The sequence below is a fragment of the Lepisma saccharinum genome, chromosome 1, assembly GCF_977018435.1.
Source record: "Lepisma saccharinum chromosome 1, izLepSacc3.1, whole genome shotgun sequence".
Lineage (NCBI taxonomy): Eukaryota > Metazoa > Arthropoda > Insecta > Zygentoma > Lepismatidae > Lepisma > Lepisma saccharinum.
The window spans coordinates 123,433,871-123,451,240 of record NC_139229.1 but is presented as its reverse complement, the minus strand read 5'-3'; the positions used below and the strand labels follow the sequence as shown (position 1 = coordinate 123,451,240).

The 17,370-nt window shown below is 35.6% G+C and overlaps 1 long non-coding RNA gene across 1 annotated transcript; it reads right to left on the bottom strand.

The window, feature by feature from the left end:
* On the bottom strand, positions 1–15,607 carry LOC145985476 (uncharacterized). Its single transcript, XR_014441424.1, has 3 exons — positions 15,481–15,607; positions 14,247–14,389; positions 1–61 (listed from the first exon to the last, which is right to left on the bottom strand). It is a non-coding gene; the product is annotated as an uncharacterized LOC145985476 (long non-coding RNA).
* Positions 15,608–17,370: the final 1,763 nt, after the last annotated feature.

Genomic DNA, 17,370 nt, shown 5'->3' with positions numbered 1-17,370 from the left:
CTAGATGTATAACTGTGACGTCTTATCATAAGTCGAGGGACTTACGAATATCGTGACAGCTCTGGAAAAAGTAAATAAATAGATAGTGGTAACATAGCTTTCACACTTACATAAATGACAAAGATCACCGGCTATTTGTCACTCATAAGAATTTGAATTCATTTGAAGTGGAAATCATTATTACAATTATTGCATACTAGTAGTGGGATTTACAATAGGTTGAGCACCACTTATAAGTGTAGAAAAGAAGAGGCTATTTGATTAAACAACCCGATTTGCCTACACTTAAAACAATGCCAAGAGGGGCTTATACCCCAATTCTTTAAGTGTGATATGCTTTTTATTTTAAGAAATTTTGATATCTAGTGTAGAAAAGATGAACCCTCCTCAGACAGATTTGCTTACACTTAAAACTATGCCAAGTTCCTATATCATCTTATTGTTTATAGTTTGTTTTTCTGTCAAAATCCCAGGAATCTTGAATTGATATAAAGCTCATAGCTATTGGGTTCTGAGACCCAGTAGAGTGTGGTGCATAGCTCCATGGTTTTTATTGGCTTGTAATCAGGAGGCTTCTGGGTTTGAGTCCTCATAAAATGTGAAGCCTCCCCTGATTGCAAAGTGTTAATATTGTTGCCTTGTAAACAAGAGGCTCGGGTTTGAGTCCTGATAAAATGTGTAAGATTGAAATACATGTGGCAAAATAATATCTCCACACGTGAGATTTTGAGAATAATTACTGCTAGTTGATATACAACTGATAGCTCCCAGATCTGAAACCCCCCCCCCTCTCCTCAGACAGATTCGGCCATGTGTGTAAAAGCTATATCTGTGTGATTGTTGTTTATAAACTTGTCAAAAATATGGCCCTTTTGATATTGTTTTTGGCCATATTCCTATGCTCTACAACTTACAGATCTAATTCAATACAAAATGCAAGCAAAATTTGAGCTGTTGCCTGCTTTTTTTCTAATCTCTGATCAATTCCATTGCTCGGGGTAAGCAATTATTTAGCTCGGAAATGCATGAATTGATATTAATCTATCAAAAGACTATTGTTTTGCTTGCATGCCTTGCCGGCACACAAGAGATATAATCTACACAGCTAGAAGGGAGCATTAATAATATTTCTGTGTAATTCACTGAAGGGGCCATTAATCTTTCTGTGCGACAGGGGAAAATTCTTAGTCATGCAAAAAAACACGTAAAAGTGTAACAAAGATCATTGAGATAGAGATACAAATTTTCTGACACAGTGGCAATGAACTGCCTTGCATGCTGAAACCAATTCTTATTCTGATAATACGAGCATAGGCAAGGCTTAGAGAATATTATGACAGTTCAAAATCCAATTTTGTCTGTATTAGGGTCTCAGAACCCAGTAAAATGTGGATATATTCCATATGGAGAAGTGTTAATATTGCTGCCTTGTAATCACGGGCTCTGGGTTTGAGTCCTGATAAAATGTGTAAGATTGAAATACATACAACAAAATAATATGCCCACGCATGAGATGTTCACTGCTAGCTGATATACAGTTGAGGTTTGAAACCTGGCAAAGTGTGTTGTACAACAGCATAATAGAGCAAATATCTTCTAGAATTGCTCCGTGACTCTCTCATTTCTTACATCATAAACATATGATTTTTCACCTAAGAGAATAACACTACATATGGTGTCATCAGGTAATGCCTCATGGAATTCACAGATAATTTTAATGTTTGTCCTGTCATTAACCACAACTTGTTTCCTTTTTGAAGTGTTGATTACAAACATGGGTCTCTGTGCTTTGAATTCATCTGGTGTGTAATACATGTCAGTATTGCCAGTAGTGACCCTTTTGAATGCCGAAAATGCCTCATATAATTTGAGGAAATCATCCTTGGACATGTCTAAATTATAATTTTCTCTAGGAAATACCTCATTTCTGCCATTTTTAAGATATATGTTTTTGATGTTGCAGTTATCAAATTTACTTGAATTTTTTTCCTGATTATTGTGTCTTCCAGTCTGAAACAATACCACCACAAAATCAGGCATGTCATATTGTATACTGGAGAATGAATTTGTAGCATCAAACTCATAATAGGTACCAGTTGCGGGCTTCTGTACACATTGATATGTATAAAATTGTAGAGGAATCTGTGGATTTTTTATTATATCAGCTTTGTATTTAAGAGCATAACTGGCCTCATATTCAACAACAGGAATTCTTAGCTCCATAGTCTGAATAATGCATTTGCCCTCATCAGGTAGGGTATTAGGCAGAGCTTCCCCTGTAGAGTTTAATGTGCTGTACCTCATCAAAGCATTATTATCATTTGCAGCTCTTCTAAATGTAATTCTTAAACCACCCTTCCACATAATATCTTTGTAATCTGAGAAGAATCCTGGCAATAGGCGCATGGGGAACAGCACTGTGTGGTTCTTAGATAATATCTTATCACCAGCCTCAAATCCACCTATTTTGTAGTAAGAAGCCTCGGTCTTGGATAATTTTAATGTGGCCAAAGCTGTGGAGGTAATGCCGGGATAATCCACTCTGTTTATAACAACACCATGTTTTCTGACCTCAATTTCAGAGAATAGATGTGGCACAAAATTGTCCACCAATCTTATATTTGAATTTGCCGGATAATCGGTACCATCGAGCTTTACAACATCAAATTTGATATATAGATCTGCTCTGTGGGGGTGTATAAAGCCATCCCCTACATCAAGATCAACCTCAATCTCTGTGTTGGGTTGATTTAAATTTGCAAATGTCCTCCTGTTTGGAGGGAATGATTGTAGCTCATAACTCTCAATATTTTCCATTTTCTTCTTGTATGTATTTTTATTTAAATATTAATCTCTATGATTGCAGTTGTTGTGGCTCCAGCAAAATCAACTAATTCTTGTTTTTCATTAGTGACCATCAATTCAATATAATCTATTCTATTATGGCACACAGGAAAATATAATGTTGGGGATGGATTGTAGATGATGGGCTCCATAAATTCAGAATTAGGTTTGAATGTTGCAATGATGCCAGTTTGTTTGTGAGTGCCTATGCCATTTGATTTGGTGATCATACCCTCAGCCACATTGCAGTGAATATTCAGAGTCTCTATGGCTAAGAATTTAGGTATATTAATAGCAGTGTGTTTGATGGCCGCTTCAAGTTTTGTGTTGTTCTCAAAGCCTAACAGCTCTCCTATAGTACCCAGATCCACTGTTTCTGTAGCAGATGCAATCTCTACTCTGTGAGTGACAGAATTTTGACTTAACACTACACCTCTGGGTAATTGAGCATTTAGAGTGGACAGATTATACTGCCCTGGAGTGATGACAATTTTTTCATCACCAACTGCAATTGTGTTGTTGTGGTGTGTAATATTAGGGATCAAGTACATGCCATAAAATGCTCTGAGAGCTATTGTTTTGGGATACACTATGTCATCATGTAATTTGAGTTTCAATATTGAATTTTGGCTGGTGAGATGGAATACCCCCATGATGTTTTAAATACCACAAGGCTTTTTGAAAATTTTCAATTGATGGTTTATTTATTTGAGACATATATCTAAGAACAGATAAACACAAATGTCCGCAATTAACATCTTTGAAATTTTGAACACGGGCATTATTGTAATAAAGATTAGCTGAATTTAGATATTTTATTACATTTTCAGGTGGAACACCTCCAAATGAATCAAACACAAATGCCTCATTGTTTAAATATTTAAGATAACAGATCCAGTGAGTGCCCTGATTTTTGTACTTATCCAAATTAACAATGCCACACTCTTTGTTGAGTGGTTGTTCCGGTAAAGAATCAGACATGTACACACCTCTAAAATGTTTGATGCCCAGTGGCTTGATTAAAGCTTCAATATCTTGGTTTGTAAGCGGCTCTTGTTTTTTTTAAACTTATTCATGGCTCTCTTAACACCTTTGCCTTGTTTCTCCATGGCCAGGTTGTGGCGCTTCAATTCATCTAATTCTGCCCTATTCTTCTTGGCATCTATTACTGTTTTTGCTATGGCAGCTGATCCCCCGGCCAAGCTCCCCACAGCCCCGAGAGCAGCTAAGATGGCAGGGATGGTAAATATGAATCCCCCCACATGTGATTTTTTTCTTGATTGCTGTAATTTTTTTAATTGGGGTGTACTAAGTAACAATTTCATACCATGTCCCTTGGCAAGACAAGAGCTTTTTTCGTGCGCTGCTTTTTGGTCAAAAGGCTATCAATAGGCCCAAGAGATTTGAGACCTGCATAAGGTATTTGATACATAACACCCTTGGCCTTCATTGTAGGTTTATTATATACATATTCACAGCCCCCACCCCAGTTTTTGTTTGGTGTTCATAGCTATGGTGGTCCCCAATGCTGCTATTTTTCACTTAAAGAAGCATCTTTGCTTACAAATCTACCAAATGCAGCCTCTTCTAATTTCTTGTCTGCAACATGTCTCTTGTCAAGATCAGAATGTGTGTTGTATGCTATGTCATGGTCTCTACAAGCAGCATCTAGGGGATTAACACCAGGATCCCCTCTGTTTAATCTATGGTCCAATTTTGTGCCTGGACCACAATACTGATAACCTGGAATATGTAATTCAAATGGCAGCTTGTTTATAATATCATTAACCAAGCCCCGACCCTCAGAAATATTCCAAAATTTGGGTGGTAGAGTATTAATAATTTTTATAAGATATCCAATCCCCTTAGTGTCATTCACTATAAAATTAGACAATTTGGTGCTTATCATGTCCATAATTCCAACCTTTTCATTGTAAAAATTGTGGTTGCCAGCATTTTCCTCCCCAGCTATCACCAAAAACCTATCTACAAGTTTCCTGACATCATCAACCCACATAAATTCTTTAGGCAGGGTGTTGTATTGTTTGATTCCACTCTCAGTCTTGATCTGAGACCATATGGGTTTGATTAAATTGTTGTATTTTGCTCCACTGCTAGACTTGACTCTTTTTTGTGTGGGATCATTGTTCTGGTATAGAGCATCTGATTTTATTAATATTTCTTTGTAATATTCATAATCTTGATCTGTATAGCTGCCAGGTCTCTTCCTAGTTATTAGTTCCCACAATCCAGGTGTTCCGGGGTACTTAACAAAAGCACCTTTTCCTCCAAGACGAGATTCTGAATATACAATCAGATCATCTCCCATAAATGTTACTCTGAAATTGCCAATTCTATGTATGACGCTACCATCACGCTCTGTGTCAGCATATAAGCCAAAAACCTCATCTTTATTGTCTTTAGGTGTGGTTAAATATTTTTGAGCAAGAAGACCCAATTCAATAGGATCCTGAGTAGCTTCAATTCTTCTAGGAGCAATAGGACTAGGTGTATGAATACTGGAAAGTGGGGTGAATGGATAATCTAATATGTTTCTTGCAGCTACAGGTACAAGCTCTGTGATCAAATTTTGATTTTGCTCTGTAACAGTTTTGATATTTTTACCTAATTCACCAATAGCATCAATTATAGGCTGTTCTGTTTGTTTGTGTTTTTCATAAATTCCTCGGTTCTCTGATTTCCATCCCTTAAATCTTTTTACAAGATAATCTCTTAATTTAAGATCATCAATGATTGGCCTTTTCATGGTTATTTATTTATGTTTCAATGTCTAGAAAATTGTTGATTTTATTTCTGTATTTGCCACTATTGGGTGTTCTTGTCATATCAATTGTGACAAACCCATAACTGTCCTGGTTCCAGCACCCACTGCAAAACTTAGAAAAATCATTGTAGCTCAAGTCCCCACCTACATATTCATCATGTATGTGTTTGAGGTTGGTATGATCTTGATGAAACACACATATAAAATTGCTGTTGTCTCGGATCAGCTGCTTGGGTATTTTTGAAAAAGTCTGTGCCAGGTAGAAGCAATCAATGTTTTTGTGTCGGCCCTGTGTAAAGAAATTTCTAACCTTGTTTTGATTATCCAGTATAATGTCATCAAACACAACAACAGAATTATCGAGACATTCATGGAGTGGCTTAACATCTGGTTCAAAAGTGGCTATATCTAATCCATCATATAGCTTCTTCAGCTGCTGATATTTTAATTGTTCCAAGCTTTTAGAGAAGATATACAAGTGCCTGTTTTTCCAGTCTAACCAGTTGGGTGCCAATAAAAAATTATCAACCATTAGTGTAGTTTTACCACAAGCAGATGGCCCAACAATAAGACATCTAATATTATCAGGCAGCAAGTTGCCATTTCTCTTATTCTGCTGTTCAGGTTCTGGCAGCCTCTTTATAACATCCCAGGCGCTCATATTATTATTTTGTTTGCATCGATCCAGCTGTGTTTTGGGAGTCCTAGCTATTTGACAAATAACTTGTTGCCTTTTCTGCGGATGATTTTTTCTATGAGATATGTGTCAGGCTGTTTAGTTTTGCTGAGCTCTTCTTCATAAAACCTGCCTTTGAGAATTTCTCCTCGGTGGTCTTTTATTATATATGTGTTAAGGGTCCCAGGTTTAACTTGAACCACTGTAAATAATTAAGTGCTCCAGTTTCTTGTAAAACCTCTTTTGAATAAGTGCTTATATTTGCTGATTCTTACTTGATCACCCACCTTGTATTTGGCTTTTCTTGTTGTTGGCTGATATTTAGGATAATAAACAATGCTGATCAATTTTTGCTCATCAGATGAAGTCACTTCAGAGGGTTTCATGTTGATTGTGGAATGGACCGAGTTGTTATATTTATGTAGAAGTTCTGGAAGAATATTAATCCATTTATAATTACCTTGGAGGGTAAATTGTTTATACATAAGATTTTTTAAGGTTCTGTTGAATCTCTCTACAATTGAGGCCTTGAGATCACTGTAACTCGAGTAATGTTGTATTGCCTGGCTTTTAATAAATTGTTGAAACACTAAATTATAAATTTCTTTGCCATTATCTGTTTGCAAATAGCGCGGTGATCTTCCACTCTGATTGATGATTGTTCTGATGGCTTCTGTAACACATTTTCCAGTCTTGGATTTGAGTGGCACAGCCCAGGCAAATTTTGAAAATGTGTCTATTACAGTGAGTAGATACTTGTAGCCCTTGTTTATTTTGTCTAAGTTTTTCAACTGTCCACTTGCCATCTCAATCAAGTCGCTCTGCCATAAATCATCTATGCCTTTTGTGACTACTGGCAGTCTCTTAAAATTATGTCTGGCTTGTCTGTGTAATTCATCAACAATAATTTGTCTAGACATAATATGTAAACAAGAATATTGCAACTATAGGGTGTTCAGCAGCTGACACTACAGGATTTTCTAAATATAATTTGTCCCCTATTTGTATTTTAAATTCCAGAGAGCCATCATCTTCAACATATGATGTTTCTAATGTATTGGGGTCTGTAAAATCCTCCAATTCTACACTGGTGATTTTTATTTTGTTATCAGCATTTGTTATTGATAAGGTAGGGTAGTGGTGTGCCTGTGGTTGAAGCCAATATTTGATCTTGAATGGTCTAAGTGTGCCCCCAACAAAAAATTGGTAATAAAATTGTGGAGGGGACAGCATATATATTTTGCCTCCTGGTGTAAATGGTGAATCATATTCTTTGTTGGGGATGCTGTACAATTCAAGAATTACTGTATGTTTAGGATTTTCAATTATGCCGGTTATTTCTTTTTCTGCTGTGAGCAATCTACTTGTTACAGATTCAAGGTGCTCATTGATAGTCCTAACAACATCATCATGGTCTGGCTTGATTTTTATGTCCACAACAAGTTTCTTGTATTGTTGCACAATTTCTTGTAGCTGGGTGGCAAAAACAGACAGAGCATTTGCTTGATTGGATTCCATGGTCCCTAGCTGTTGCTTGATATTAGCAACAATTTGCTGTAAATTTTCAACAACTGCCAATTTTGAATTTTGAGCAGTAAGATCATGGACCTGTCTTCTGATATCCTCAAACAGGGCATGCAGTTCATTAATATGTTGATTAGTTGGAAGAGTGGCCACTGTCTGAGTAAGTTGTTTGATCTCTGCCTGGATATTCTTGATATCTTCTGATTTCAATATGCGATTCACTGCTCTCTTAATATTTTTAAGTTCCTGTGATGTAGGCAGATTTGATACTGTATTTTGCAAAGATTCAAGTGCCAATTTTACATTGTTTAATTCAGAAGCATCAGCCACATTTTGCATAGCATTTTGGAGCAGGGCTATATCTGCCTGAGAGGGTGTTGATTGTTGTAAAATTTCAAGCTTTGTTTGGATATCATCAATCAAGTGATGAAAATGAGATAGCTCAGATTCAGTGTTGAGGTTTTCAAGCTTTGTGATTTGTTGCTGGACACTGACAAGGGTATCTACAATCCCAGGCAATCGGGATTCTAGAGATTCTTGTACATTTGTCAAATCACTTTGCACTGCTGCTATTGTACCTTCAAGATGGGTTATGGTACTTTGAATTTTTCCAAAATCTTCATGTTTCAAGTTGCAGCTTAATATTGGCAACATTCCGAGTTATTGCACTCAAAGCATCAGAAGATGGCAAATTGTTCATAAAATTTTCAAGTGTCTCAATTTTTTCTTTAACCTAGGCTATGGCATTGTTCAGAGGATCCAGATTAGGTATCTGGAGTGACTGAATCTGTTCCTTTAGAGTGGAAATCACTAGATCAAGATCTTCTTGTGATTTTATGCTTTTGACAATTGTTTGGAGCTGTGTCTAGACATTATTTATTTGCTCTTCCAATTGTTGTTTCAATTGCTCAGAGTTGGTGGCCTGGGTCTTAAATTTGACTTGAAGAGCTGCTACAGCCTCTTCCAAACTTTGAAAATTATCCAATGTGGCCAAATCAGTATATTTCTGAAGCAACAATTTGAGTTCAGAATCAATTTTTAGAAGAGGGTCCATGCATTGTGATTGCAAATTTGTAATTTCTAATTGAAGATTGGCATTGAGTGTAGTTTGTAAAGCTTGTAAATCACTTCTTAATTTCTTGACTCTGACATCAAGCATCAAAATCTCATCACTGTGATCTTCATGCCTTGTATGGCCAAATATATCATTGGGCATTTTTGTTTTAGTGGTTATTTATTATTGAATATCTGATTCTTAATTCTATAAAAAAGGGTATAAGCTTGTCATAGGATCCAGGGACCTCAATATATAAGCAGTCACCAGCAGAAACAGTATATACAGTGCCAGAAATCATGTTTGAGTGCTTAATTCTATAAATATTTCTCCCTACTGAAATTTTAACATCACCCTCAGGAGTTGTAATAAATTGTAATTGCCCACCTACAGGTAATTGGTAATGATTTAAATTATTGTTAAATATGTACAATATTTTGCCTGTTTCATCATCAACATCTGTGAGTATGCTGTTCAGATGAATAATTAACAAAGCACTTAGTTTAGATATCATATCAGAAGAGGGTTGTGGTGTTGGCAGCTCCATAATAGCCTGTTTTTTGAACCCAAATAAGTTCATAGGCATGTTTATTTATTTCAAATCATGCTCTGTGTTTGGGCATTGATTGCCATTTTTCAAATCACAATGACCCCATGGTAAAGTATGTATGCCACATGATAAAATGCATCTCTTATCATCATGTGGGTCCAGAGCCACTTTTCTTACAATATTTGTAGTCAACAAGTGATCCACACTCTGAATTCTGGATTCTGATGTTCTGATGGTGCTACATGATTTGAGGCAATTTTTGTAATCTTCAAATTGGAGCTCTTTTTCCACAGTTATTTTGCCAATGCCCTTGGCCTTTTTGGCAACAACACCACTACATGTTTCAAAACTGTACATCTTGGCCCTTAACCCAGCAAATGCCACAATAACATCACCAAGTGTCTCATCTTTTAACTTGCCAGGCATCTTTTTGTTGTGGGGTTGAATTTTTGAATGTTCACTGGTATCAAAATATTCAAGCAATGCAGGCTGTGACATATCTTTATAAACATCTTCTGTTTGAATATCAAGAACAAAACTATCAGTGTCCATGTACATCAATTTTACACGATCCTTATAAAAAGGCTTCAACACATCATAATACAATTTTAACATGTGTAATTTGGCCAATTCCAATATCACAGCCCCTACATAAATAGGTTTATCAAACTTAATCTGTGTTTTTTTCATGTTGAAAAGTGCCATATTTTCATCATAAATTCTTCTATAATTGAAATTGGGCTTTGCAACCAATTTTTTACTCAGGCTGGGGTCAGTAATTATTTTAACATCGGTATGTTTTCTGACATTTTCAATAGTTTTGCCATACACAGAATTGACCATCAATTTAAACAAGGCCTTATCAAATTGGCTTTTTGCAGATGTTCGAAGCTCTGTGTTTGTATCAATATATGGCTTCAACCATTTTAAGTGCCTGAACCTCAAAACGTTGCCAATTTTGCTCACTTGAACACCATGATTCATCAGGAACTGGAGGTTTTTGTAATATATGATATAACCCTGTTTTGGCTCCAGTGTCATCATCAATTTCTTCTGTTTAGAGCCAGGTGAGCACTGAACCTCAGGAATGGGGGGCAGATCAGAAAATGTGTTGTGTAAATTATCTGGCATTGTCAGATCAACCTCTAAGAAGAGGCCATAGTTACTGTCATCAAAATCCTTAAGATTCTCAATATTAAAATCTTCGACCCATTCAAGCCCTGCATATGGCAGTTTATCCATCATGGCATAACCATAGAGGCTGTTGGCATCTACATACAGTATATAATTTGATGGCCGTGCTGGATCATAATCAGGAATATATTTGTTATTTGCTCTGGCATATCTCTGAGAGCATTGCACCATGCCCCCTCTTATACATTGCTCCATAAACAGGTACATATCTTGATCCTGGATCAGATCCAATTGCATTTTAGTGTTTAAAAACATTGCAGCCCATGCTAGGCCCGGGGCACTGTAAAAATACATTGGATCCAGCTTATAATTTTGCATGGAAGATTTTCTGAATGCCTGCAATATATCAGCTAAGAGGGTCACATCAAGTTTTAAATATGCCATGTGATAATCACCAAATGTCTGGCATTTAAATTGTTCCACATCAACTGGGCATGGTGATAATCTTCATCAGTGATTCCAGATCCTCTGATTTTGCTGTAAAACTCTTGTTGTGGTTGCAGAGAACACTCATCAAATTTAGAAAAATCTGTTACATAGTCATATGGATATACACCCTTCCGCCTAATTAATTTCAGGTCCTGATTTGGAAACAAAGCACATGTGATTTTGAATTGATCATCAGATAATTGAGTGGCCAGTGTAGTCAGGCTAGCCGATAAAATTCTGTATGAATCAAGAAATCTTAAGTGAATAGGAACACCATTAACTTTAATTATTTTGCTAATAGCTATATATTTCTCATCATTTTCAGCTAAAATATTTAAATTCTGCTTTTCAAACCCCTCGTATCTGATCAAATGATGAAAATCATAATTGGATGCTCCATGGCAAAATATAGGGATAAATTTTGGTCTCTGGATCTTAATATTACAGCTATTACACAGTGCCATTTTGAATTTACCATCTGTATGAGAATGGTGTTTCACCTTGATTTTTGTATCTGAAAATTCAGAATCACATACCGGGCATTTTTCTGCATTGTTGAAATCTTCAATCTGTTTCTCTGTTAAAGGCAACATGGGTTTTGATTTTAATAAGATATTAGATGCTATGTTATGGCACTCATTTTCTATTCTATGTGCAAATTTTTTGATGGCATCTGCTCCCATGTATGAATCTTTTTTACTAACAACACCATCCTGTACAATCACATAACAAAAGCTGGAAGGTTCATGTAATTGATATGCTGTAATTGAAGATTCCTCAGGGTCTGGGCTACAGAATGCAAGAGGTTTGAGACTTGATTCAAAATCACAGACTATATATGCTGGGTGTTCCAACAAGGCTTCAAACTTTTTGAATTCTGTATTTTCACTTGGCATTGGCATCACCATATGAACAGGTTTATAATTTTTACAGTATTTTAAATGTTCAATTAACTTGTTTTTAGCAATTTCTGCATTCACTTCCCGAACCCCATTCACCATTTTTTGACCATCAAATACAGTTAAACATCTTCTGCACAACTTGAATATTGTATTGGATTTGTCTAGTTGTGTTCTCACTAAAGCTTCAAGATTATGTATCAGAGTGTAATGATATGTTCCATCCCCTTCAATTAAGAGCAGATCAATCGGAACAGTAGAATCATCATCAAATGTACTGATTCTGAGAGGTGCTATCGAGCAATTGCCACGGCCAGTAGAACAAGTTAATACATTAATAGATAATTGTTTACCATTAATATCCCGGGCCTTTTTTTTCAAATTTATCAATATTCTGAACAGACATTGGATATTCTAAACCCTCCATTGCTTCATTAAAAATATGTTCATGTTGTTTGTAATAATTTATTCTCTGAGGATTCCTTGAAACTGGAAACAAAGCAGCTAAAATACACCACAAAAAGCATTTATCATCATTATTTTCAATATTAACCACGGCTCTTTTGTTTTTAATATTGGCAGGTAATGGCAGATATGTAGATCCTTGTAATGGGCTGAATTCAGAAATATTAACATATAACTTGTGTGGAGAACCGCATAGGCTCCACCCAGACTCTTTTGCTGCAAATTCAGAGTGTTTAATGTTCAGTTGATCTATCAAACTGCTTATTATTTTGTCTGAATTTGCATTTGAGTATACAGGTACAGTTTCTGTTATGTGGGGCTGTGTAAATTTTGTGCCATTTGGTTTCTTATATTGTGTAAACAATTTGAGGGAGAGCTTATAAGAGCCGTTTTGTGCATTTAGAATTGCCTGCACATCAGGATTTACACTGTTCAAAAAATTCTTAATACCACATCTTGGCTCTGATACAAACCGATAATCTCTTAATTGGCCATTAAAACTGCTATGGATAGGTGGTGCATAGCGTGGCTGCTTTGCTGCTCCAGCATTAACAGGTGCTTCATGCTTTCTTTTCAGACCAGATGTAGATGGTTGTGAGGGCAATGTTGATGACTGTACATAAGAATTACACTTATGCCATTTGTAATATGCCTTGCTTAATATTTTACGGCATCTTGGACACATTTTTGTGGTTTTTCTGCATTTCTTAGAGTCACAAATATGCCGGTGCCTAGACCAATTAGAACTAGATATATTTTTATTACACTGATTGCAATATTTTTGTTTTGGCATTTTTGTTGTTTATTTATATAAAATTTCTTGGTCCAAGAAAAAGAGAGCTATGCCAAAAGAATTATAACAGCAGTTAATGGCTGAGCTGGTGCTTTTATACCCAAACAACAGCAATAACTAGGCTCGGGTGATTCCCAATATAAAATAATTTTGCTTTTTTATGCTGTTGTACAACACTCTTTACCAGGTTTCAGATTTGGGAGCTATCAGTTGTATATCAACTAGCAGTAATTATTCTCAAAATCTCACGTGTGGAGATATTATTTTGCCACATGTATTTCAATCTTACACATTTTATCAGGACTCAAACCCGAGCCTCTTGTTTACAAGGCAACAATATTAACACTTTGCAATCAGGGGAGGCTTCACATTTTATGAGGACTCAAACCCAGAAGCCTCCTGATTACAAGCCAATAAAAACCATGGAGCTATGCACCACACTCTACTGGGTCTCAGAACCCAATAGCTATGAGCTTTATATCAATTCAAGATTCCTGGGATTTTGACAGAAAAACACACTATAAACAATAAGATGATATAGGAACTTGGCATAGTTTTAAGTGTAAGCAAATCTGTCTGAGGAGGGTTCATCTTTTCTACACTAGATATCAAAATTTCTTAAAATAAAAAGCATATCACACTTAAAGAATTGGGGTATAAGCCCCTCTTGGCATTGTTTTAAGTGTAGGCAAATCGGGTTGTTTAATCAAATAGCCTCTTCTTTTCTACACTTATAAGTGGTGCTCATCCTATTGTAAATCCCACTACTCATACTATATAAATTTCTATTGCACTGCTGAGCAAACTGTTGTGTTGAGGAAAAATATAAAACTTTATGCAGTTCTTTCTTAAATGAATTTTTTCAGCATTCTGGTAAAGTGTATTTGGAAAAATATATATTTTTAAATTCTTCCTAAAAAAGATTTATCAAAATTAACCATAGAACCGGCATCTCATGATTCTCTATTTTTGCATTAAAAATGTGTGTATTTTCAATGCATTACAAATAAAAAATATATTAACATAAACTTACGGATCGCCATAATCTGGGGGAATCATTGGAGGGACGATGGGCGCACGGGGAGCCAAGTGAGCGGAGATAGGGGCACTGGGTAGAGCAAAGTTCTCAGTGTCTGCATAAGCGGCGGCCATGAGGCAAAGGAGAACAATGACGAACTGAAAATAAAGAGAAAAGGTAAACAGTATTAGTGCTGGAAACTCGCTTGAGAACAAATTATATAAAAAAATATATTTAGGTATACTACCACAAAAGAGAATCTAAATAAATGCATGCGTGTGGCAATGGCAATGTTATATCAGCACTTTACTTGAATTTCGCTCATTAACATGATACATTGATATTAATTACAAACGTTTGGATGAATTGTGAGAATCGTTCAGCATTATTATGATTTCAATGCCGATTTTATACTCAAGCAGTGCGGTTTAATGTAACTCATTTTATCACCATCTATATCTAGATATATATTCCATAACATTTTGTCTTCCATGATCGATGATTAATGAATTAAGTTGCAATAACGTGTAATGGAAAATTGTAATGAATGATGTTCAGCGAACATCTTCCTCCACACATTATGAGCAAACAGATCAGATTCTGAGTGGTATGCATTGTGCGTATGGTGCTGAAGTGATTCAAGTTATGTTCATCGTAATCATACAGGTATTAGGAATGTGTATATATATCTTACCTTTTCCGAATCCCTACAGAAACTGTTAAAAGTGTGCAAAGTGGTGAAATGCAAATACAATGCGTGATGATGTCAAGTTGAATATCATCCATTTCCATTAAAGTTTCAATATTGTCAGAAAATTAAGACTTCGCTTAAACACATGCAAGTAAGTTAATTTTTTTTAATTTAAGTTTTAAGAAATATTTTTTTGAGAGAACATTTACATAAAAAACCATTAAATTGATTTCCTAATTTTACTTTTATGTATGGAGGATAACTGAAGTCTGAAAAAGACTATAAAGGGCAAAGCTCTTGCTAAAAAAAATGTTCTTGTTTTTTAGTATTTTATCTGCTTCAGTCATACAACTCTGGATCAACTATTTTTTCCATAACTCAGATAATTATGTAAATAAAGTTTAATGTTTAAAAATGCTGTTCCCTGTAATAGAGAAACATACCAGTATAGTTACTATTGACAAATTATTATTTTCGTGGAAGAACTCCAGTGAAGGTTTGGTACTTCTAAATAATTTCTCTCTAACTGTTGCCGAAGTGCCAAACTATCCTTCTTACCTTCATGGCCGGTGAGGAATTGTCTTCTGTGCTCTTGAAATGAACTGAATTAACCAATGCAGTTGGTGCAAGCTCCCACTTCACACTTCACTCCGGATTATCCTATCAGAATATATAGCCTAGTAGAAATAAAAGAAACAAAATATGCATAATAACACAGTTCAAACCAAAACAAATTTAAATCACGATGTGGCACTCACTTCCAGGAAAAGAGCAAGCATATTGGAGTGATATTTGGAAAATTAACGCCATAAAGGCACATTAAAAATAATATAAAACACTTTACTATCATCGGCACAAGAGTGTCACACGCGATAATCTCAGGAATTCTAAAAGGAATATCCGTGACTATATTTTCTTATAGATTTGTCTTGGCTAATTCATGAGAAAAGGTGAATTATTTATTCTTGAATCCCAACACCATGTTGTCACGTAAGACTTGAAATACTTAAAGGGAGAAAATCAGGGAATTTGACTTTCACTTCAAGTATGTTACGTCGTTGCCTTCTAATCAAGGGGTCCCGGGTTCGATACCCGGTGGAGGCACATAGTGGTTCGGATCTCACTTTAAACTGTAGGTCCAGTCCCGATTAGCCTTACTGTGCATAAAGTGGACTTAAAACATCAAATCAAACCAAACCAATCAAGTATATGTGAATAACACACTTCAAAACGAGGGAGGACTATTCATTTAATATACCATGCAAGAAGAGAAACTTTAAATGACAATGTGTATTATTTCTTTTACAGATTAAATAATAATAAAAAAAGGAAACGGAGTAATCACATTGACAATTGGAACAAATATGCGGGTTCAATTGAAACACCGTAACAGGCAAACATTATCCAAGTGTTAGCAGTGACAAAATATGAAATTCTCTTCCAGAACAGGACCGGGTAGGAATACTAGCTTTTTATGTCATTCATTCACCTTCACCTCCTTCGCCACATTTTGAATGAAAATTTGTTGTACGTTGCAAATTTAAACGTCGTATTAATTTACAAAGTTTCGCTTACCGCCCCTTGGCCACTTAGGTCAAGAATAATTGAGTTAATTTGATATTTTATGTGTGTACGTATTGAATCAATGGACAACAAACATCGGACATTGAAACTTAGAAAGACCTGACATTTTATTCAACCCAGTTGCAGGTAGCAGATTGGAACAAAAGATAAATGAATGTATTCAAATATATTTTTATCTTATGTTCAGAGAAGGACAGGCAGATAAAATTATATTACCAATATTCGCTACAGCTCAAAAAAGAAACGTTTTCGAGATACTGGCTAAGCACACGAAAATTACCATTAAACATCTAGTATTCTTGTGGTTAAAATTACGTTCCCAAGTATTACTTAACATAGATTATCTTCTTTCCTAATTGTAGCTAATTATCAAAACACAGCGAAAAATATTTATCTCATAAATGTCGAAGTACTAAAATTCTTCGAATATTCATGTGAATTGTGCACGGACGAATCTACTTTAGTAGTATTGTTAGGTTAGTGAGAAGCGTGAAAGAAAAGTATTTCGATTATTGGAAAAAGACGTTGGCAGGGAAAGCGCATTTTAAAATAAAATCCAGAGTTTAAGAATTTTCTGTAGCTTGAATATATTATTTATTTTTTTAATTTTCGTTATTTTACGTCACTTTAGTATGATTATGATTTTGTTATTTTAAAGTCGTTTTTCTGTCACTTTTGGCTAATCGCAAGGATGAGGATGAATAATGATGTGATGAATTGATGAAGGGACACACAAATAACTCCCAAGTCCATGGTGGGACTCGAACCCGAGTTTTCCTGGCGTCGTAACGCGCTGTGCTAGCTACTCTGTCACTGAGGTCGGCTATCACTTTACTACATCTCTAGTTTAAATTACAACATTGT